The following is a 23003-nucleotide window of genomic DNA, read 5'->3' as shown; positions in this document are numbered from 1 at the left end:
TAATTGAAATGAATACTTCTCTTCTCTTTTGCGAACATGGAAGTCATGATCATTGTTCATTTGCTGTTCCTAAAGTTTGAACTGAACCGGGGAAAGAAAGCTTTTTGGCACCAGATACTTGAATTATTTAGTCTGAGACTAACCCTAAGAGTCCAGGCTTTCTTTGTGCAACTGTTTAATATAAGCAAGGTTTAATGTTATATTATTATTATGTGTACCTGCAAAGTTACTATCTGTCGGAACTCTTTGTTCCCCACTTCCTGTTCCTGGTAGCATGGGTTCATGGGTTCATCGCTCTGCAAACATCATCCAGATTAATGGTCTCATCGGTTGTAGGTCTATCCAAGTGAGAGGTGACTACACCATTTCCAGACTCATACGCCATCTCAATCTGGCGTAAACCAGGCAATGTTCTTGGTCTTTGTGTTTAATTTTCCCTGCCATTTACCCAACCACACCCACTTCCTGTCCCTGCTGTTATCACCAAGTCAACCTGTGCATTTAATGTGACACTCACACCGCATGTCTCTGCCAGATTGTCTCTGTTTTCCACCGTGTGCATTGTTCTCTTGCATTTTTCCTGGTGTTTGCCTGTTGAACTTTGACCCAGATTAGGTTTTTTTATAATTATGTCTTGTATGTACATACATATGTTGTATGAGGAAACCCATTGTCAGCTCACGAATATATATGAAACATTTCAGTAATGCTTTTACAAGTAAGCAAGTCAATTATGTTCCGTTTGAAAAGTTCAACTTGCTAACATTTTAATTTGTCAACTCTCACACCAAAGACATGCTGCAGCTGCCAGTAGTTTCTCACTGATGGGATGCTGATTGCTCTGAACCACTGCGGTTGTTGGCAGGTGGACTCTCACTCACAATAAATCCAGCTGCCTCACAAGGTCACTGCGCGGCCTCTCATCTGAATATTTCACACTTCTTTTTTGCATCAAAAATGTACTCGGTTGGCAAGTCCCAGTTTCCTAAATAACAATAATATTCTTATAATGGTAACAAAAAGAAAATTGATGCTTTCAAAACAGACTTATCAACGGAATACTGCTGCAGCATAGTGGGTTTCTTCTTTTAACTTTACTGTCACTATATTTGCATGTAATTTCCACCAGAAGAATATGACAGATGTGATAGAGTGAAAGTGTTTTGGTTTTTTTTATTTCTGTGAAATGCATCAAAGACAGGCAGAGTACATCTGCTCACCTACCTCCTTTTGTAATGGTTTAATTACCATTATATGTGCAGACAAAGCTCCGAGTTTTGGCCAAACTCAGCGTGTTGACCCAGAAACTTTAATGCTAACCTTGCAATCAGCAGATATCTGTGCGTCCTTGCCTCTCTTCTGTGCTGATGTCTTTATGAAGATGATTACAGGCTTTCAAAAGGTTTCTGGTACCCTGTTATTTCTACTCGAAAGACAGCAAGAGTACAGGTGTTAGAAACAATGACTAGAGAACAGTTGCCAACTTGCCTCCACCAGAATCCGAGTTCCAAAAAATCCAAACAGCGACAACTGTAGTAACCTTGCAAAATGAGGATGAAACGTAATGAGGAAAGAATTTGTGCACCACGTCGCAGCAACGTTAAACCACCACATGAAGTGGATACAATTAAAGACTCTCACTCTGCCCACAATCAGCCAGGCAAGAGCAATTCATCGCCAAAGTTGCAAGGAGGGTAAACGCACAATGATCGTTTCCAGTAGCACAGCTCTTCACTGCAGTGGTAGTAATTGTGGAAAAGCACCATTAGGCAGAAAAACCCTCACAGTGAAGTGTCACAGCTGTAACAGTGAGTGGAAAAAAACAAAAACCTTTTTCTGACCATTTCTTTTGAATGTGCATTAGACATTAAAATATAGGAGGGGCAGAAAATAACTTCTCTTTTAGTGCCAAACAAGTTATGATCAAGCCTTATGCTTCCGCCTCAATCTTTCACCAGTTTTACTTTATGGACATGCAAGGAACATCTGTCCGTCTGACTATTAATCATGCAACTGTCCATTTGGCAAGTGCACCAATGTGTGCCGCGCCAACTTTGGTGGTGTTGGGCTAAGAAGTGCAAGAGACATCTGTATAAATGCAGCAGATCTATTATTAAAGGCTGCATCTGTCTCCTCGGACAGAATCAGGCTCTTACTGACTCAGTGTGTCACCCAACTCTTAATACACGGCACTGTGAAAGCCTTTACAGATAGTCCAGAATGCAGGAGCAATACGTGTACATGTCACTCCATAAGCTCATCAACTTTCACTGGAGACCCATGGCCGTCCAAATGTAATTCAAGTAATTAACGCTCGTCTGCAGAGCAACATCGTAGAGGTTCCTACTCTGTGTCCTCAAAGGAATGTTGTCTGGAACTGGCACAAGGCAATCACACTTCAGACCGCTCTTGTCTCTGGTTCCATGAGGGTGAGCTACTAAACGCTGTTGGAGCACTGCAATCCCTCTCTATCTTCATCCAAGAGCACTTCTTCTTCTTCTTCTTCTAACATCACTAACACTGCAGCACTTACTGTGCATCTTTGGCGGCACTTATCTGGCCAATCTGCTGCGGTTTGTCTTACAGAACACATTTAACACTTACTTCAAGAACTCCTACTGTACCGAAGCTCGACTGTTGTCCTTCAGTTAAGTGTTGGTGGATAAAAGCATCGGACAAACACAATGTAAATGTTGTGATGAGTTACCTTCTCTTACATTTCATGGCCAATGCAAATGGACAGAAGAGCCATGAAATCCTCTTGCATACTGATGTAGAGAGCAGAACAGATCCAGGTCCAAACTCCCCCATCATGCATTGTTGGTTCAGAAATGTTCAAATATGGTGGGAAAGCTACGGCATCAGCGCCGTTAAATAATGTTCTAAAGCCCCATATCTAACGATTGACTGAGAGTTTTCGTCTGATGTATCCAAAAAAAGTAAAATCTTAAATCTGAAGCTCAATGGAGATGACAAATGTTATAAAGTTGAAAGTACACAATTTGTCAGCGTTATTTATTTAGTCTCGCCCTTTAGCTTTCAATAACTGCCCATAAAATTGACTACATTAATACTTAAAGAGAGACTCTTCACAACCGCAGCCGAACATTTAAACAGTCCGGAGGCTCCGTGTCTCCACGGGCCTTCAAGGCATTGCTGAATGATCCGTAACCAGGTTACTAGAACTGAGCATCGCAGCCTTCAGGAGCTTACCCTCAGACTCACCACTGAACTGAGCATACGCTCCCTCATTTAAATGGGACTTTCTTTTTGACAAATCTCCTCGCACTGTACGACATCTCAATCTGCTTTCAGTTGTGCTTTAATTTAGCCATGCAAGCAACAATATCCCGAGGCCAGAGTGAATTTTAAACAAAGTATGATGTGCAGTATTTCTCACTTTGAGGTATTTCTGTCTACCCAGTCTGACAAACCCCTCCGTTTTGAAAGCAATCCAACAATGTCCCACTCATTGATCAGGGAAGGGATTGGTGCAGTGTGGGGGTAAATGGCTGTCACAGGGAATGATAGACCTTAACTCAACCATGGCTGCTCCTGGGGCTGCTCAGCCTCCACTTACATTGATGGATGCAAGCATGGGGCGGATCCACGGGGAAAAAAAAACAGGTTGCCACTCCAGTTGCCACCCCAAATTTAATATATTTGTGTGTATTAAAACATATTTATCAAGAGTCAATCGAATGGTTTCACCCAACAACCAGAACCGGGAGATTTCACCTGGAGTGACGTTCAGGCTCACGACATCACACTTCTCTCTGCACGGTTACAGGTAAAGTGTTTAATATTCCCGTTGTCTTGGTAACACCAGCTTTAGCGCAGTCTGATCGCGCGGGAAAGACACTGACACAATGTAATGGGGTGATGTCGCTGTACATATAGTCACTTCAATTTTACCAAAAACCAAACTGAAGGACTGAAAATCTGAGACGATGTAGAACAGGGGTGTCAAACATACGGCCCGGGGGCCAGAACCGGCCCGCCAGAGGGCTAAATGCAATATTTTTCAATTCCAGATACCTGTGACTAAATGTTTATGCCTTTATAGATGATGCGTAAATAGTAAATTTAGGCATGATATTGTTGAAATTGCACCTATATTTCTCAAGAAATTTCATGTTTTGTAAAAAATATCCCTCATTAAATGTAAAACAAAGGAGAAAAAACAAAGGAGTTCTTGTTGGTCATAGGTTATTATGCTATTATTTTACTATTTTTACTGGTCCGGCCCACTTAAGATCAAATTGTGCTGTATGTGGCCCCTGAACAAAAATGAGTTTGACACCCCTGATGTAGAAGAACCTGGTCGAGAACACTGTGTCTTTTAATATGGAGGTGTGGTACGGACAGTTGGAATATCTACATCTACAAGACATCTTTGGTAGTGCAGTTAAATTGTTAAATTATAGAAATGTTTCAGTATCAACAAGTTTAACTTCACTAGTTAATGGAGCCGTATAATATCAGTGTAGTGCGCCTTCAGACAGATGAATAGATAATACAGAAATAATCATTATTTGCAGCCCCCTTTTAAAACTTTTAAAAATGATCCACTAGCTTCTCGTGTCAGACAGCAACAATTACTCTCAGAAATAAAGCATCACGTCCAAAAAGAGGATTTACAACCTACAGTCGGACCGATTAAAACTTCACAGCTGTTTGCACAGAGCTGTGTTCTCGGAGAAGGTTTGCTTGGCCAGTTGGTTACTAAAGGGAACTAATCATCAAATCATGCAGCACTTATCTATCATTAGCCTGGCTGTAAATGACCTGGAGAAAGTGCTAGATAAATCAAAGCTCTGTAAACCAGAGCTGCAGGCCTGTTGGCAGAAGGCGAGCACCTTCTGTATTATCCTCTAATCACTCAGTGAAGGAGGTGAATAGTTTTATTCTTCCACAGTTAAAGGAAAATTAGGGAGTAAATTCAAATTAAGACATAAAACGCAGGTACAAAAAAAACAAAACAAAGTCAGTCGAATTTAGGTATGAAAGTGCAGGTTTGAGGATCTTCCAGCCACGCGCGCCTATCCGACGAAGTTAAACTTTGTTTTGTCTCTATCCAAGCCAAATCGCTTGAGTTTTCAAAACTCAGTCTGCATCTCGCCCCAAGTCCCCCCCCCCTCGAGAGAAGGGATAAAGGAAATTATAAAGTCAAATGAGCAAGATGAATTTCGTTATGAAAACAAGTAAACTAATCCTGGGATGAAGTCTGGGAGAAATTGAAGCGTTTTCGACATTCAAAAAACTTAAAAGCCTCACTACAGAAATAAAAGAAAGTGTCATGAATGATCCTCAAATGAGGTTGTTGATACGATGTTTACTAGCGCATAGTGTACCTGAATGTCGCCCAAGATGCATAAACGTCCAAAGGTAAGACTATAAGTCATAATAAGTAAATTATATATGTAACGCCTTTACAAGTTGCAGTGATACATTCAGTAATAAGTGTGAAATAATGTGATCTACCAGAAACTTTTAGAATGTCATTTACTCATTTAATTATGTAAAAACACAGATATATATATATAATTAGCCTATAAACTGTGAATTTGACATATATACCACTTACTAAAATAAACCTCATGTATTACACAAGCATAATAGGAAAACAACGTGAGTGTGAACATATTTGGCACCATGTTAACACAATATGTATCCGTGTGTTACCTGTGATGCTGGTGCTGCTAATTGAACAATACAACCATTGATAGTCGTCCGGGCCAATCCGACGCCTGTGATGGCGATAGTCGACACCAATTTGATTTTGAGACAAACTCAACTCAAAGGCCTCTGTTTATAACTGCTGCACGTCTTTGTCTCTTCGGAGACAGCGGGAGACGTGGATGTGTTGACTGGATGTGAACACTTCATCAGACAGTATTTATCTTTACAGACATTGCACTTATATCATCTGAAGGAAAGTGCACCTTATGTTACAAATAGCAGTAGACGGAGGAGAGAACTGACAGACAGAGAGCTGCAACCTTCAGACGAGGCTGTAATGAATAACTCAAATTAAGAGAGACAAGTGAGACGAACAAACATTCAAAGATTTCTGTTACTTTTCTCTTATTATGTCAGACCCTGCCACCTGCATGTCTTTATCACCAGCAGAATCCACCTTCATCGCCATTAAGCCATGAGCCATACCCAAGTGCTCGTTTGGCGTGTTTCGGTTTGGTTCAGTGCGGTACAGTACCCATTTTTTTGCATTTCCATTAGGAATAGTTCCAAAATGAACAGCTCTAACTGTTCCATTCTTGCGGTACCCTTCCCTTGGGGTACCAGGGTAATGGCACAGTTGGTGCTAGACCCAGTGAGCTGAGTGGATGACAGAAGTACAAGTACTGTTCTCAGTCCAAACACAAGCCTGACCAAGGGCTGTGCCGTTCCAAACCACACCAAAGCCAAACAGATATCTAATACAGGATTTGTGCCAGATCGTCTTTGGGGCCTTTTGAGTCTTGTTTTTCCAGCAGTACCTGGTTTTGATCCTGTGTCCAGGTTGTCAGTCCATCGCAGGGCCGTCGTAAAGAGACAAACAACCATTTACTCCCACATTCACATACGGTCAATTTACTAGTAGTAGTTTTGCATGTTTTTTGACTGTTGGAAGAAGCTGGAAAACCCTGCATCGGGAGAACATCCAAACTCAACACACGGCCTCTGTTGCAACGGTCAAATCCAGTGATCTTCTTGCTGCAAGTCAACGGTGCTAGCCACCGTACCACCCCCCTGCGCTTTTCATTTTGATGCACTTTTATTGACATGTTTACAGAGCTTTTCCACCATGTAGGAGGAAAGCCTCATTTGTGCCCCCCATTATGAAGATACATTAGTTTTATTCCAATCAAAAACAGAGAGAACAGAGGACGCTTCATCTAAATCTGGATTTGAGTCTAAAAACATAAATCACATGCAGTGTTTTAATGTAAAATGCAATATTTGCTGTCCTTCCAAGGCCTGTGATTTTGTCCAAGTGTGTGAGGACACTGTGGAATTTGTCACAGCGGTGGGTAACTGGGTTGTTTATTATCGTCCTCATTAGTACTCCTTAGCCTAGTTCATAGCAGGATTCGGGGGATCTATTTTGCGACAGAGCATGAAGAATGAGGGCCATTGCACCGGCGAGATTGGATTTTCAGTGGCTGAATATGTTTTTATTCATAACGCATTGCTTCCTGAGTCAACAAGATTTCCCCGACCCTTTTTTTTAAGCGCAGGACAAAAGCAAGATGCATCGTGATAAACAAGCACTAAGGGTGGTCTCAAACTCTCATGGAAGTTAGATACTGGCTGCTGGTAGCACGTCTCCTGCATCCAAACTCTTCACTTTGCTTTACAGCACCACCAGTTTCTGGCTTTTTGCCTGTGAACCATTTCAAACAAAAAAGAAACGGAGCAGTATCTGTGTATTTTCTCATGGCTGGCTTTTATCTTTGGAGAAGCTTTAGTGGGGAAACTTGTTTTTTTATCAACTAGTCAATCCATCAGATTAGATTTGTGCAAATCTCGTTTCTTTTCCGCGCACCCTTTATGTTTGTTTGTTGTTTTTGGAATAACTGTCCATGAATTGGATAAAAGTCAGTGAAATATTTACACCAAAGGAAAAGGAGTGGAGACAATTGGGCACATGTGCGTCCAACATCTACCCAAAATGGTCTCCACATCAAATGTTAAGCCACTTTGATGTAATTACAGAATTATATCAGGCAACAACATTTTCTGGTTTTTGGAAATAACGTGTGCTGCTGCGATTATACAGTACGTCAAATGTGAGACGCCCGTTGTTCGAATGCATTCAAAGTCAAACTCTAGTTTATTATGGAGACAGCAAGTCATTTATCATCTGACGTGGGACAATGTAGCTTGAAATAGGGATTTTTCATTTACACAGCGCATATAAAGGACAACCTAAAGTAGGAACGGTGGGGTTAAGCTTCGAGATTTGAGTTTAACTAATGCTTGTCTTAAAAAGGTCTCGTCTGACTTTTCACATTTGCAGATTTGCACTGTTCAAATGCCAGTTTTCTTTGGTCTAGAATCTCCTCCGCCTACAGAACTCAAGATAGATGGAAAGTGCACATCACGCTGCACATATTGGAAGTAAGGACCTGTTATTAGGAAATCTACACAGTTAATTGACTCCATTTGCCAAATCCATTACAAACAGATTAAGTATGTATATAATCAACAGCCCAGCTGATTACTGTGCAAATGGTTTACTGAGAAGAGAGATGGATATTCACTGTTGATGCAGAAAATTAAACATTGTGTTTAAACTGCATTTAGTTGACTGTGGGAGCATCCAGCACTCAAGTTGTGAAGTGAACACTCACAGCCTTTACTTAAGCGAAATACACCATTAAAGGTAAGTTCTTCACTGGAATTGTTAAGTATTATTGAGAAAATGTAGTTAAAGGTCCCAAATACGTACACGTCTCCTGATGAGAATAGTAACTTAAATATCTGAGAAGTACATGACTGTAGAAATGTTGATATGACATGTATGTAAGTATGTTGCAGAAAACATGGTGACGCAGTAATATTTTACCAATTTACCAACAGCATGTTGTTATGAGTAGTTCAATCTAATTCATATCAGTGTGTCTATGAAGTGCATAGTGTATTTGAGAATCTCACTCATTACAGGTGACCAGTGTGGACTCTAACCTCCCGGGCCTCCGTAGTTCCCCGTTGTTTGAACAGATCTGAGTTTTTTTTTAAAACAAACAAACAACGTATCTGTCATTTCACAGATCGTCTCACTGAAGAAAGAGGTGATCCGAATTGTTCACGTTTGGCCGATTCAACGAAGCGCTTGGACCCGGAAATCGTATTTTGAAAAGGTGTTAGGTTAGATTTCATATACATGTTGCCTGTATCCGCTGACGCAGGATGTTTACAGTTACTATGGCAACAAGTGAACACTGCCGGTAGCATATTAGGTCAACAGGCAACACTAACCATCAACTGCCATTACCCTAAGGACCTTAACTATTATATTGTCACAAGATGTGGTATAATATTTAGAAAAAATAAATAATATAGATCCTTTAAGCGCTTGTTTCCACTATAGGCGACGTATTATCTTGCATATGCAAAATATTGTCTATGTCACCTCCAGGGCTCCGTAGACCAGTGTGTGGACAGCCTTGTTGATTATTCTGTGCTGCAATTGAGGCGTCCCTTAGGTTTCTGCACTGCTAAAAATAAAAGTGTTGGAAGAGTCAAGTTTGAACTGAATTGATCATTTCAGGCCGATGTCAATGAACAAGGTGACCGCCCTGACAGGAACACGCCGTAAGAAGCTCAGAGAGACGCTTTTTCTGAGTGATAAAAAAAAAACAACAAGCAGAAAAAGAGATTTGAAATCTCCTACTGGGTGAGCAAGATGTGCCTTTGCGTTGCTTGCACGGTAGCGGCCATGGAGAAATGTGCAGCCAAAACAGGGCTCTAATTCACTGTTCATGTTCCCTCTAAAGAGAGGCACTCATAAATAATCTTAATGGTTTCCAGACCAAATTCAATTACCTCTGTCACCCAACAGGAATGAATAAAAGCCAGTATGTGCTCTTATTCTATTTGCATGTCCCGAGGGGATGATGTTTAGATCCCTTCAATTTTCAGACAGTGATTTGCTCTCCACGGTTTGCTTAGTCATAAAATTCATTTAATCAAATGCTAATTTGACATAAAACCTAACAGATGCAGGAGACCTTCTGTGGCTTTTATAGATAGAACTGCACATTAACACACAAGCACAATAGTCCTCCACAGCAAAAATAAATCAAAGTAATTCCTGTCAGAAAATGTTCACTTCCCTCTGAAATGAAGAAGAAAAAAAAATCTACAGCAAAGGGTTTTTGGTTTTTTTTTTCGTTCAGTCAAAGAGACAGGACCAAGCTCATTTCAGCTGGGGGCAAACTTGTAAGATAAGCTGTTCATGGACGCCCATCTACATGATTTTAATTAAACCAAGACACTTTTAAGGTGCTACATCAGGCAGGAGCCACCCATTGATATTTACCCATATCTTGACTGATAAATGGTGACTCTCTTTATCGCACCCTCCCTGAATGCTCTCATCACCTCATCATCCAGTCGTTTCTTAATGCACGATATAAGATAAAAACAATGGGAATATAATGTAATAAAACAAGGGAAAAGATTGTATTCATGGATATTCTCTTTGAACATTATGCACTGGAGATCAAATAAAGCCACTTATTGTACTCTCACATGTGGCGTGATCTTTAAATCGCAGCAGGGTTCCAATCACTCCACAGGGTCTTCAGGGTCTTCACACTCTCCTCACATCCTTCTCTGTGATGTAAAAAACCCTCTCCGATGCTTCTTTTGTTGTAAGTTCTGTGTCTCTGCATTGAGCGGAAAATGTGAAGATGCCCCCATGTTGTGCAAAGTGCCCGGCAAAATAAACTTTCCGTCATGATGGTACTGTTGTAATGCTCTTTCCAATTAGATACAAGGTTTCAAGAATCAAGAGAAGAGATAAAGATTGGGGGGTCTGGGAACGAACCACTGCTCCACTGCGCCGCACCAGGCATTACAGTGGTATAATGAAATCGTACTTGTTTTGTTTAGCAATGGCCTAATATGTTTATGCAACTGGAAGATTTAAATGTGAGTGACATGCTGTTATTGTTTACTGTAATGTTGTTGTGTTTTTTTTGGAAAATGAACGCATCGCCACTCTTGACTTTGCAGCAAGAACACCCGAGTTTGAGATTTGATCCGAACAAGGGCCTTTCTGAATGGAGTTTTGCATGGGTTTTCCTCCCACAGTCCAAAAACATGCAATATGGGGATTAGGTTAATTGGACACTCTAAATTGACCAAAGGTGTAAGAGTATTGAACGATTCGTTCAATATGAACTAATCTTTTATATGACTCGGGAGTAATGAGTCGTCTCACTGAGTGATTCGTTCATTTTCGTGCAGTACCTTCCTTCGCCACATGGCAGGCAGCTGCATAAGCTCAGTCTGCAGGACAGGGAACAGAAATGATTAGTTCAGGACTCACTCAACTGTGCGTCCGTGTAAAAATGAACGAAATGACTCAAAAAAAGATTTGTAAAAGATTAGTCAGTAAAAGGAGTCGAACTTCCCATCACTACTTTTGTAGTTGCGGTGCAATCCATAAAACAGGGTGATCGTCTTGTCATGTTTCCGCTTGAAGAATTCTATACTGAGAGGGACGCCATGGTGTTAGTTTGCATCTCATGCGAGAATGAAAATATCCCATTTAAACGATGATGAGCCTTCATTATCGCTGCTGACCTTAGTTCAGATCCCAGTGTGATAGCTATAATCCCCGCTCCCCTCGCTCTGTCTCCTCTTCATACTTGTGCCGTCTATCCTTCAAGCTAAACCGTAGTTAATTCTCATTATTTCCCATCGTCTGTTCCGCGATTCCTCTCTGTGCCTTTTCGTTCGTTGGTGATTAGTGAGGGATCATTTGAGCCGGGAAGGTTGACGCGTCATTCCAGCCTGTTAGGGCCACACCTCATTAACTAAGCACCACATTTTCCCAGTCATCAGTTTGGCATTTACCAGTTTGATGGAATGTACTGAGGGCACATTAAAGAAGCAATAACACAAAAAGAAAAGGTGTGGCTGAGAGGTTTTCTGTGCCAGGAGCATTGAGTTGAAGTCATTTTTTTTTTTTCACTCACAGCCTTTTTTCTCAGTAGCAAATTGGATTAAATGCAAACGGAGTTTCCCCCAATCTCTCGACGGTTCCCTCCCAGCATGAGTGATTGAATACTGATGCAAGAGTTGCATGTCAGACACATTAAACAGCTCTTAACTTCACTCTGTCAATGAATCCCTCAGTCCCTCGTCCCTCAGCGTCTGGAGGTCGTCTAAACATAAAACACCATCAATATAGCAACAGGGGCCGGGCTAAATTATTTGTTTTCATCACACTGGAGTCCACGCTCCCATTAAAATGCCACAAGGATCCTGTTCCACACAACACAGCAGTTCCATGACAGCGAGTGGGCTCTTTAATGAATTTTGGCAGCTGTGTGTTGTGCAGCTAGCTGGTCGCGATATCTGGAACCTAACGTGCCATCTGTGCAGATAAGCATCACATACATCGGCCCTTGGAGAAAATTAAAACCAGCCCGACAGAGTCATGCTAAGGAGGAAATCAAACATTGACCAAAAAACATCAACATTTCTGGTTGAAATAATAAGTGTGTGTGTGTTTTTGTTCTTGATGTGAAGTCATGGCAACATCACACGAGAATTCACGCGGAAAAGGAAGCACGGGCAGATTATCACGTGTAATATTTCGGAGGGTTTATTGGCAGAAGTATATTTGTACTGATTTTGGTTATTTTTATAGTCTCAGTCTTTAAAATAAGCCTTTTATATGAACTTCAGGTGAGAGTCTTTATTCATGTTCCTCCAGTGGCCTGAAAAGACAAAACAGCCTTGTGTTTCATGTGTTCATGCAGAGGCTTACGACGCCAACAAAGAAGTAAGATATCCTTTTATTCTGCAAAGGCCACCACCACCACTTAAAGGTTTAACAAAAGTTATTATGAAGAAAAAGAAGTAGGGAGAGTAGATTCCAAAAGTGTCTGTCAAAACCGTCAATTGAAAACGTCCATCAAAATGTTACAGGCTGGTGGCATAGGGTAGTGTAAGGGTTGCGGCGCTGACCTTATCTTTACTGGTTCCATCTCTCGACCTTCATCATTCCATCATCTCTCCACTGTTGCTGTCTACAGTGATAATATCATCCCCGGTCCCTCAGTTGTGCGTTGTCATGGCACCATATGATGCTCTTGTGCAAACTTCATCTCATCTAATTTGCTGTTTTGTCCTGCTGATCTAAAAAAAATGTGTTTTATTTGGATGACACGTGTATGGTTTAATTAAGGTTTACTGAAAATGTCATTTCTTATTCAAATATTTAATCGAGGTATCCTGTGGGAGGTGCCCTGGGAATATGGAGTGGATGGCTCCCCTACAACGGGTCGTCTTGGGTCAGTAAGTCAAACTCATTCCCAGTAAGGTTTGGGCTTAGTGGCCTGAGGTGGCGTCATTGAACAGAGATGAGAGATGATGTGTGAAGCGGCCGGGGGATGAGAATCAGCACATGGTATACGTCCGTGCACATGTCGCGCGCCGAAGTGTGCATCGTATCGCGTGTCCCTGGTGTACTAGGTACTTTAAGTATCTCGGGGTCTTGTTTCATGAGAGAGGGGAGAACAATCTACGGTCCAACCCTGGTGAGCTGTGGGCAGTGGCCGTAAGAACAAGATCGTGTTGGAAATGGGTTTTCTCCACAGGGTGGGCAAGACATAGCCACTACTCTGCTGCTTTATGAGGAGCCAGCTGAGGTGGCATCTGGCCAGGTTGCTTCCCGCATGTGTGGGGAGGTGTTCCGGGCTTTTTCTATCTGGGAGGAGACCCTGGGGCGGACTCAGGACTCAGTGGAGAGATACCATCACTCAGCAGGATTGGGAACATCTTGGGATCCTTCCAGAGTGTCTGGGCTTCTCTTTTGATACGATGCGATGAGAGCACGTCATCTTGATTTAATCACAGAAATGTATCGTCTTTACTTTTAATGGAGCTGGACCTCGCTGACTTTAAACCACTGAGAAGAAGGCTCGACATAGGTTACAGCGTTTTTTAGTCTTTTAAAAACAAGACAGGACTTTTTCTTAATAACGTGAAGTTTTCCTCTAAGTATGCAAAAATAAAAGCGTCACGAACTCGCGAGCTCATTTAAAACCACATCATCTCTTTGCTCATGGCTCAGGATGCTTGTTCTGAGGTAATTATGCATCAGACAAACTCCAGGTTCATTACCATCACTTTCCTCCTCCTGCAACATTCAAGCGCCCGTCGCGACCACTGAGGCATCCGAATCCAACCAATCCTGCAGCCCTCTGCCCTGCTCTCCACCTCTCACTCACACCAATTAAGACAGAGTGGTTAGCAGCCCTGAACCTGACACTTCCGGTCTCTCTGCTTTAATTATGTCTGAGTCCCCGAAGGCCGCGGCGAGGACGGGGGTCCAATTAGTCGTCAGCGGCATAAGCTCCCGGGTGACGTCACGTGCGCGCACACACATGCCAGAATCCATCACAAAAGCCAAATGGGCACTTCAGCTGTTAGGGATGAATGCAAATTACCACAAAATGAAGGTCGAGGATTAAAGGGATGGGAGGGATAAGAGCTGATGAAAAGGAGATGACGGATACCGTGTGGGGCTAAATGTAGAGAAAGTAAAAATACTAGATGCCATGTGCACTAATCACTCACGAACTTCTCCCTCTAACACTGTCTCATCCCCTGTATCCCTCTGTTTACTCTCTCTCCCTCCATCTTTCACTCACTGAGGAAGTCTTAACACCCTTTAATTTTCCATTCACTTCTTCCGCGCCTGTATTTGCAAAGAAATGAAACAAAGTAGGGCCCAGCTTGTGCTCCCGTGTTTTTATTATTATTATCATTTTTGGGGAGATTTCAGGACTGCTGGCCACTCAAACAAAGGAGCAGATTGCCTGGATTTGCATAGCTATCTTTGCCGGATAATAAAAAGGCATCGCTCTTTTGTGCGATTTCAGCCGAACAAAGAAGACGTGTGGTTCTTTTCCGTGTTTGTTTATCAGGCCCGACATGCTGGTGCGCTTTGATGATTCCACATCAGTGGCTTGTTTTAAATGGACAGAAACAAAAAAAAAAAAAGGGAAAAAAGAAACACAGAGCAGCAGGAGGTCCTGACATCTGCAACGAAAATACTGATGAAAGATACTGTCAAAGCGGCGCGGCGGAATGCGTGACAGGTGGAGTTTAACTCAGATGATCTAAGAAAAGATCTCCTCACAAATGACACTGACACTGTTATCGGGCGTCGTGACGAAACGTTGCCAGCGAAATCCTTTTTGTGCAGAAAAGTCTCGACAATCCACCGTTCTTTTAGACCATGTGAGAAAATGTTACATGTACAATTTGAGCTTAAATTTCAACGACTTGTATGATGTGACGCAACGATACACAATGTGTGAATATCTGTGAGACACAAGTGACTGAAACTTTGCACCTTTACACTGCACTGTAACTTTTGTATTTTAGTTCTATTTGATTATAATTACTTTGTTTCCATGGCCGTACTTTTGCTTTTTACTTTTTTGTCTTGATTCCTTTCTCGATTTTAATGTAAACTCTCCGAATTGCCTTGTGGTTTTCAAAGTGCCTCACAAATAAACTGGCCTCGCCTTCGCCTTACTCTCCCCGCGCCGCTTTTAAGCGCGTCTACGAGGCACATTCACCCCAGAGCTTTATTGTATCTACGCCGCTGCCAATTCAAGGACAATAAAACCATTTAATAAGGGCTCTGTCATATCCCCAAACAAAGGAAAAACAATGAATGTTCTGGGTTTCGCATGGTGCACTTGTTCTTGCTGAGTGTTGGGAGACGATCATCAGAATGAGAGAGGCCGCTCCGAGGCTTGGCAGGGACACTGTGACTTGTCATTAGTGCACAGACTGTAAAGGTTATGTGACTCGAATCTGACCATTTGAAGTGAGGAGCAATACTTTTTCTGATCGAAACCACGGCCTCCTAAATAACACACAGGCATTTTAATGCCTATGACAGAACTAACTGGGTCATATTCAATTCAGACCAGCGCAAATTAAATCACCATTTTTTTTTTCCCTCATTCCGACGCTTGGTTTAAATGTCTGCAGGTCATCTGGATCATTCCTGCACGCCTACGGTAAATGCACTGAGTTTCTGCCAAGTGACTGACTGATTATTAAAGTGGGCAGGCGAGGGTCATGTTCCGTTGTCCATGTCATTTTATTGTGAAATTCCCCTCTTATTTTGAAGTGCTCTTTACTTTTCCCTTCCGCGATTACCCGACCTGTTGCACGTGTGTCTTGTTTGTCGTTTCCGTGATTCCTCAGCGTATATAACCGCTCCCACTTCCTGTTGTCTTGTTGTCTTGTTGTGAGTTCGTCTTCGTCCGTCGCCAATCTGTTACGCACTTTTTGAGCGCTCCCCGTTTGTTTGGACTAATGTCAGTGGATGATTTGCACGTCCGCGCTTCAGTGTGATCAACTTAACTCTGCGTACTTGTTCCAGTCTGTTTCCGGTCTCACTTGGATCTCGCCCAATTGAGGATCCATCTGTTTTTGTGAACTAATGATAATAAACCTTTTTACTTTCCACCGCCCAGCATTTGGGTCCAATCCTGTGCGTCACAGCGAGTGTATATTTATTACTGTTTATTTGATTTGTAAAAGGAGAAAAACCATAACTGACTGATAATAATGAACATTTGGGTCTGCTGACCAGCAGATCTGTCCAATTTGTCCTCCACCACCCTCCCCGCTCCCTCCGCTCGTCTTCTCGCCGCCTCAGCATTCCGCCCATCGTATTTGTTACATACCAGAAATCCAAGCAGAAGCCTAATGGTTTAGGACCATTGATCAATAACCCATCTTTATCTCAAATTAGGACAGGCTCGTGCTTCATGCTCTAACCCAAAGCCGGCGTTGTTCATTACGCGTAGCTTACTTGTCACTGTGAGTAATAGCCAACAAGAAAGGAGCACAAGCGGCGATGTCAGAGTCCTGACTCCAAACGAGTTCCCTATGTGTGAGGAGCAGGTCTGACGGTGTCTTCCAAGATGTGTTTTTAAGGTTAGACGTCAGGAGAGAAATGATATTGTACTGTTGTTGCTGTTAACAGTGATGGTTCTGAGAAATAGCCAACTGTGCTAAAATGAACTTGTTGTTGGACAATGGCTCATAACTTATATGACTTATAATAGAGAAGATAGATCAATAGAGGATCAAAGTTCTTTGTCTGGGAAAAACATTGCTCACAAAAATAAAAGCCAGAATATTTTTGTCATTTAATACTTTAACAACCATCTGTTTGGACCCATGACTTCATCATGAAATTTTTATGGAACCTCTTTCCACCCATATCATGTTCTTGTGCAAAAACAACAGTATGGGTTTAAATTAGTATCACATAAAGAATGACAAGGAGGATGCTTTATTTTATGACTTTTATGTGTCTGTCACACTCAAGTCAAGTCTCCCCAAAACACATTTTCAATTTCCATGTTTTTAATGAGCAACATTGTGTATATATATACACATATATATATATATATATATATATATATATATATATATATATATATATATATATATATATATATATATATGCATACTCTGTAGGTGGATACTTTAGGATATCTGTGGTGACAGCTGATTTTTACAGTGATGAATGCGTCCCATTTTGTTCCCGACAAGCGGAATTGTTGATGCTCTGCCATAAAGAATGAGCTCACTCCAGTTACGCTAAACGCTAAAACAGCTTTAACTGCAATAATAAAGCAGACACACACACACACACAAACACACGTGTGCACTTGTAAATGCACGTCGCAGCCGTACACAGTGTCTTTCATTAAGCGAGAAATGGGACACAAACAATACAATGCGGCAGACAAAGAAAAAGGAAGAAAAAAAAGCACCTTGTCAAAGTCGCCGTAGCCCTGGCTGAATTGGAAGATGCAAAAAGCGTTTATGTAAAGGCAGCGCAGAGACCCCACACAAAAACAGCGTCAGCAGCATCCATTCATCACAGACAAAATACCCATTTTTCTTCATTCATTTATATATATATATATATATACATACATATATATATATGTGTATATATATCTCACTGAGGTGTTTTATCCCTTCTCACATGCAAACGTTAATTTAAAAGACTTCAAACAAGCCTAAAGTAAGACACAGGTAATCTGTATTAATGTATCGGATTATAGGAAAGAATATTCCAGCATGGTTATTATGTGCCTCTGCAATCTGTCTCCGACTGTATGTATAGATTTAAGCCCACACATGAAAGTAGGACACGGTGAGTGAAGCTATAGTGCTAAACCTACAAAAGCTCTACACACACAGTATATATATATGTATATATATATATATACATATTCCATTAAACGTGATAATTATCCATGAGACCAGCGACATTCTTCGAGTTATCACATTTTACTCAGTGAAAATGACATAGTGTTACATAACTGGAGCAATAGTTGTTCAAAGAGCAGTGCCGTATAAAGCCTGAAGGAAGATTTCTGGGCGTACGTGGACATTTTAGAGGGTGGACAGGGAGTCATTTACAATTTGTTTAGGAAAAAAAAAACAGCAAATAAATAAATAAGAAATAGGAGGGAGAGCGGCAGAGAATGAATCACTTTGTTAATCTATGGCTCCTTTAATCGTGCGGGATACTCGAGTAACTCTTCAGAGAGACGAATCCACACCACCGCGCCTGTGAGTCCATTCATCTTGCCCGATGTCACAGTGGCGGAAAATAGCAGCGCAACAAGAGGTGCAGAGCAGACGCCGCACCAGCACCCCAGCATTGGATTAATCATACCAACTTTACCAGAACTAATCCATACTTCACAAGCAAGACTGGAGCTCCTCTCCTCTCCTGTAGCTGTGCCTCAGTCTGCATTCTTATCTCGGTGATGAAGTACCCCGTCCCTTCCACTGAGACGCGAGGAGCAACTTCTTATTTACTTCCCACTGAGAGCAGGAGGTTGTTATGGTGGAAATGTATTTTCTGATCATCTTCTCTCCTCGGTAAAGTGTTTCCTATTAAGAGAAACAACAGTGGTGGGAGGATTTACACGTTTTTGTTTGTTTTTTACTGAGCAGCAGGGGTGTTTCCAGAGATTTAAGGAGCCTGGAGCGAAAGAGACCCTGGGGGCCACGACGTTGAACTGACACCCACCCCCGCCCCTGAGTTCGTCTTATGTGCAAATAGCTTGATTTAACCATGACCCATTGTTTCTGCTGCCAGAAAAAAAGAAAAACAAACAAAAATCTTTGGTATAACTAATTCACTCAAATTGCTGCTTCTTTTCCTCCTCCTCCTCCCCCTCCTCTTCCTTTCTCTTTTGACTCCCCTGACTCCCAAGGCCTTTACATGTTTACAGCAGTGCAAATAAAAGGCAAAAGACTTCAAACCGTCCTGAGGTGAATTTTGACGCATCCTCACTGTTAAGCAAATAAATTATAAGGACAAGGGGAACGAATCGTGTCACGGGGGGGAAATAAAAAGACTTAAGTCAGCTTATGTGCTCAGTTATTTCTTCTTTTTTTTGTAAATTAAAAGAAAAACAACCAGCAACTTCACTGCTTACTGACTTTCTTGTAACACAGTTGTAAGTCAAAGCCAACATGTGGTCATTGCGGTAATTTCACCGCCGCTGTTGCAGGAAGCCGGCGAATCAGTGTCTTTGTCGCCAGAGAGGAGAGAGTTGAGACCAAAACTCATCCATCCATTTTCTACCGCTTTATCGTCCACAGGAGGTCAAAATCTCAAACAAATGTTACATTAAATATGTTTATACTGTTGAAATTTCAAATTGAATCTGGTGTTTGTGTACAACTACAGTGTGTTTTTTTCAATACAACTTCTTCTTTTCCTTAATTTTAAATGGTTACTATGTGTTAAAATAGCCGCCCCTAAGTCGCCCCTAAAATTGTTGTAAATGCTGTAATTCTTACACCTATTCTGAGGTTGCTTATCTCAGGGCTCCCCAAGGCAATTACCTATAAATGCTTCTGCTGCACAGTTTTCTACATTAAGTTGAAATAAAAAATAAAAATCATAATAATAATAACTAATGTAACTCATATAAAAGTTCTGCTCCAGGCCTGTATTTCTGCTTCAATGGCTTTGCACCAGACTGAACCCCATATTGAGCCGCTAAAGATTAGTGGAGGTAAATATTTAAAGAGGATGCCACCGAAGGAAAGATTAAGTTAAATGAACGTCTCTGAATTAATTAAACAAATCAATTAAGCAACAAAAACACCCACCCTGTTACTTTGCTCTGTTGTTGCCGTGTAGAACTGAGCAAAGTATTGTCGTCGTTTGTCCCCATGTCGTTATTTCACTGGATTAATCAGCGCTCAACCACACGTGTGTGATACAGTGACACTTTACACAGTGATAAATCAGCAGCAGCAGCGACTGTATTCCTATGAATTTCCGTTCTCTCACTCGCCTCTACTTTACACGACTAAATAGAGGCGAAATATGAAAATACATATTGCATGAGACCAATTTTCAGCGGCGCCGCTTATCTTTCATTCTCACCCGTGTGAAACATCAGTGCAGACCTTCAAATGAGGACAAACGCAGCTTGACTTTTTAGCACCTGAGAACGGGCTGCACATTTCCTGCGACAGCTGACTCCGTTGTATTCAATTCTTCCTCCGCTCTTAGTCCCCACGGATTGGCCACGAATAATGATCAGATGATCGCTTTACGCTTGGGAAAAATAGAAGGTAAGAGGTGATTTTTTTTTAAGTCTGTCTTTGGAGAGGAGTTGTTTTTTTGTGGTGGAGCGCTCGGTTCTCTGTTGACAATTTCCCCTGTTTCCCTGCGGCTGTAACTGTCGTTGGGACTGCGAGGCGATGGCACAGATTTGTTTAGTTAATGAGTCCCCGCTGACACATTTCAGACATGACAGGCACCGTCATGCTTTTCATTCACTCAAGGAACCAACAAGCCAGTGCCAGAAGCAGACGTTAGCCCGAGAGCTGCAAAAACAGATGCCCAGACATAACAAATGTATCCCCATCAAACAAAAAACATAGAATAACAAAGGCTCAACTGCTTCAAGGAAGTGAATCAGGGCTTGACAGCAACTCCAAAAGTGACGTCCCAGTGTTTGTGACCAGAAAACCTGAATCTGACTCCTCGTTTGTATGTTAAATAATACAAACTGGAGGAACAGTGTGTTGTGCAACAATAACGGATCCCCCGCTGACTGAAGAATCAAGGTTTTTGGGGAGCAGAATTCGTAGAAATTGGAGAATCCCATAGATGTCACGTACATCTGTGAAAAACGAATAATATAATAAGTATGACGTTGAATAGACTTATCACCTTTTCCTTCCTGTCGAGCTCCACATGCTGATGCAACATCATCGCTTGTAGCCGCCGGACTCGAAAATGCAGACAGCTCCCCGCGAAGTCAGACCTGTAAAAGAGGCCCCCTTTATTTATGACAGTGCTGGGAGCCAGAGCGCCCTGTTTAACAGCGAATACAGCCACATGTTCGCTTTGCATCCGGCTTCGCAAGATGGGGGGAAATCATCCCGGGCCGGCTCTCATTTCCTCACGCGCACATAAACATACATCACCCCAGCGTCAGCGGGAAAGGGATGTGTTTTGAAAGCACCTGCTCAACTTTCTTCTCTCGGAAAGAGGAGTGCATAACTTACTGTCACAGACTTAAGAAGAAAAAGAAACTGGCGAAAAAACTTTAAATCATTCCTGACAACAGCACTGAAGTAACAAGGAGGGGGGAGAGAGAGGAATAAAGGAAGGGAAATGGAAAATGAGACTGTGTCTGAAAGATTTAGTTTTAGAAAGCACCAGCCGTGCAGTTTGATTGCCCAGAACAATAAAACTTAAACTCTTAATCTTTTGTTTAGAGCTCTTGTGGCGCATTACTTATATAATATGCATCTTCCCGTCCTGTTATCAGTGCCAAGGAATTAACTGCCCTTTTAACCACAGAGGAGTTTCCACCTGAAAACTGCCATTTCCTTGAGAAGCAATTAGCCCTCCCTGTCACTGACTATTCCTAACAATGAATCGTTACCTCCTTTCATTTCAAAAAAAAAAAAAATAGAAACGTCCTTTTTATCCTTCCGGAGGTTTAGCCAATTATATTGTCAAAATGAAAAGCATCTGGGAGCACCAGCTTCAACATAACAGAGTGATTGTTTGTACAGTTTGGAGCACAACAGGCACAACAACTGGGAGCAGCAGACAGCGGAGTTGTGAACAGACAAATGTTACCAATCCCCGCATCTCACACCTGCGCCTTCCAATTATGTCGGACTGCCGCGCTAACAAAAGCCGTCCAGAACTGACGGCGCGGCGAAATGGAAAATAGGAATAATAATAAGGGGAAAGACGCACAATAACACTTAGCCGTGGATATTAAATTCAATGTTTGGGTCTCGTTTTCATCGATTGTATGAATGAAAACGCGTCGCATCAATTCATGAATCAGCCGCGCCCAGTCACAATGGGACTGCATCGCAAAACAAGCTTTTTCTAAAAGATTAATTAATCTAAGGCATTCTCAATCAGAGATGAATTGTTCCATTCTAATGGACTTCTTTTTTGCAAACAGCATTTGAATTTCCCCCTGGTGGGTATTCAGTCTTCATCCCCATTTACATATATGTATATGGTCTATGGTTTATTCTAAAGGACATACACCCAAGTCAGTGGTTCCATTCCAGGAGGTTTACTAATCCAAAAGTCCAAAGCTGGTGACTGTTCTATTATCTTTGGCATCCATCGACCACATTTATACCATTTACCGGCTTAATATGTTGAAATATAAAACACATGCTTGGCAGATATGCTCCTTGGACCTTATTCACAGATTGTATAATCTCTCTTTTAGCGGATTAGACACGTAAATATGAAGATTCTGCAACAGACAACAACTTTCTGGGCTCAATTTCTAGCTTGACCAATCACATTAGAGCAGGCTACAGGTGTTAACACATTAACCCAAAGCATCGGCTGTCAGTGTTTGAATGTTCCTGCGTTCATATTCTCTTTCTCTTACACGACGCACAGCGAGTGGAAAAATCAAAGTCTTGGACCGAGATGGAGATTTGTTGTCGACACTAAAAGCACCTAAATATTGACCCTTGCCCCAACAGACGATGGGTTTAAAGATTACAGTTTACAGCTGGCATAATAAATTGCAGCTCTGCGTCTTAATAAGAAATCAGATAATGTGTCCGTGCGTGTGGTTAAACAGTGAGAGTCAAGTTTGGACAAAGAAAAGGTTCACGGATGCTTTCACTCTCGGGTTCAGGATACGGGTGCGTGTCTTAAATCTCTTCCTTCT

Source organism: Solea senegalensis, linkage group LG12, assembly GCF_019176455.1.
Source record: "Solea senegalensis isolate Sse05_10M linkage group LG12, IFAPA_SoseM_1, whole genome shotgun sequence".
Classification (NCBI taxonomy): domain Eukaryota; kingdom Metazoa; phylum Chordata; class Actinopteri; order Pleuronectiformes; family Soleidae; genus Solea; species Solea senegalensis.
The sequence above is the reverse complement of the archived record's forward strand: the minus strand, read 5'-3'. Positions refer to the sequence as shown.